The following is a 2,106-nucleotide window of genomic DNA, read 5'->3' as shown; positions in this document are numbered from 1 at the left end:
GATATCCTTTGTCATCCCATTTAAAGTTGGCCAGTCATCAAGACCACAATAGACATTTCACAATATTAACGATATATGTAACTATTTTTTATATAATTATCAAAATGTTACGTAACATATGTGAATGCACAGATCTTTTACTAGTTCTTATAGATAAAAAAATCTGTGAATGAGCGAAATATGTTTCACTTTATTTTGAAATTCTAAAATAAAATAATTTGCTTGATTTTTTTTCTTCATCAGGGACATAAATGTCATCTACTATAAAAAGAGGACATAAATGGCATCTACTATAAAAATATTGTGAAGTGAGCGTTCTAACCTTAACCTTATTTGTTTTGTTCAAGAGTAGCTCCAAGTTTGGGGCAATTCTTGGACAGACACGCTGTCACATAAAACCAAACCCTACTCATTCTGCCATCTCTTCACAATTATCCTCTCCATCAATGAAGAAGAAATCAACTAAGAGGCGCCGCCAATCGACTTCCACCACACGAACCCTAACCTCGCCGCTGTTGCTGCCCACTCTTCCCTTCGATCTGGTGCAAGAGATTTTGTGTAGGCTTCCAGTCAAGCTTCTCCTTCAGCTCCGATGCGTCTGCAAGTCGTGGAAATCTCTAATTTCTGATCCCAAATTCACCAACAAGCATCTTTCCATGTCAAAGGCTTCCCAGGACCGCAACCACCTTTTAGTTCAAACTGTGGGAATCTTATCGAAGCTATTTCTGAAAGATACCCTAATTTCCTCTTTTTTCAGCGCAGCAGTGTCAACCTCTCCCGTTAGCCTGACCCAACTCAGGTTCCCTACTATTCTGCGCAGTGTAAACTCTTGTTACTCGACTACTGATCTGCGTGTTTGCTCTTGTGATGGCATCCTTTGTTTCACCAATGTTAAAGGTACCATCGCTGGACATTCTGCTATATTGTGGAACCCTTCAATTAGAAGATTCAATATGTTTCCACCATTGGAAAATCCAAGACAAAGAGATCCCCATTCTTTATATAGCTTTGGATATGATCATTATACTCATACCTATAAGATTTTTGCTGTTTCTTTATTCAATGACAACACTAATCAAGTTAATGTTTGTACTTTGGGTACCGCTTCTTGGAGGAGCATCCAACCGATTCCAGATCATGGCTACATTAATAGTCCGGGAGTATTTTTGAGTGGCACCATTAATTGGTTGGCATACCATCCTTTGAGTAGTTTTCCTTACACCATTGTTTCTCTTGATTTGGAGAAAGAGTCGTATCAAAAGCTTTTGCAGCCTAATGTGAAGACAGATCATTGGACCTTAGGGGTGTTGAGAGATTGCTTGTGCATAGTTACAAGTACTGATATGTTTGTGGATGTTTGGATTATGAAGGAATATGGAAATAAAGGGCCATGGACTAAATTTTTCAGTGTTCCTTACATGAGAGATCAAGGTCTTGGTCCGTATGACAATGTTTTGTATATTACGGAGGATGACGCTAATGTATTTTCATGATTTGAAGGAATGGAAGTTTGGTGTCTATGATTCCAAAAGTTGTACTTTTAATATGCATGAGCTTCAAAAACTTAGTTGTTGGATGGATCCAAAAGTCTACGTTGAGAGTTTGATATCACCTTGTTCTTAAAGTTATGAGTTAGATGCTTTGCTATGTCAACTGCAATCTATAGGTTAGCTTCTATTAATGTTATTTATTTTATGCTTGTTATTAACGATCTCATGGATCTTTGTTAATTAATGATCGATAAATGCCATGTTATTTTCAGTTATTTCTTGGTTATATTATTTTGGAATGATTTTCTATGATTAGAGTTACGATTTAGATATTATAATGTATGCTAACTGTTAACGTAAATTTTCTAATGGTTGCTTCAAATTTACTGCCCATAAGAATTTACCGAGATCAGTTCATTTGTCATTGGAACCAACGTTATTGGCAGTATTACTGATCGACTTCCCTAAGACTACTGCCAGATATACTAGCTAGTAAGTGTGAAATTTTATACAAAACTTTGCTTCTTCAGCAAGCCTTCCGAAAGATTACATTGGATAAACTTTTCAACAAGTACTTAAAAGTTGAAATAATATTGCAATTATTGAGTTTTTTAAA

General features: G+C 36.1%; 1 pseudogene; it reads left to right on the top strand.

The window, feature by feature from the left end:
- Positions 1–446: 446 nt before the first annotated feature.
- Positions 447–1,623, top strand: LOC146935037 (F-box/kelch-repeat protein At3g23880-like; annotated as a pseudogene).
- The last annotated feature ends 483 nt before the right edge of the window (positions 1,624–2,106 follow it).

The sequence above is a fragment of the Medicago sativa genome, chromosome 3 (assembly GCF_051527215.1).
Source record: "Medicago sativa cultivar Bolivia chromosome 3, Bolivia_mono, whole genome shotgun sequence".
In the NCBI taxonomy this organism is placed as follows: Eukaryota; Viridiplantae; Streptophyta; class Magnoliopsida; order Fabales; family Fabaceae; genus Medicago; species Medicago sativa.
Note: the sequence above shows the minus strand (reverse complement) of the source record. Positions and strands in the feature narration are given on the sequence as shown.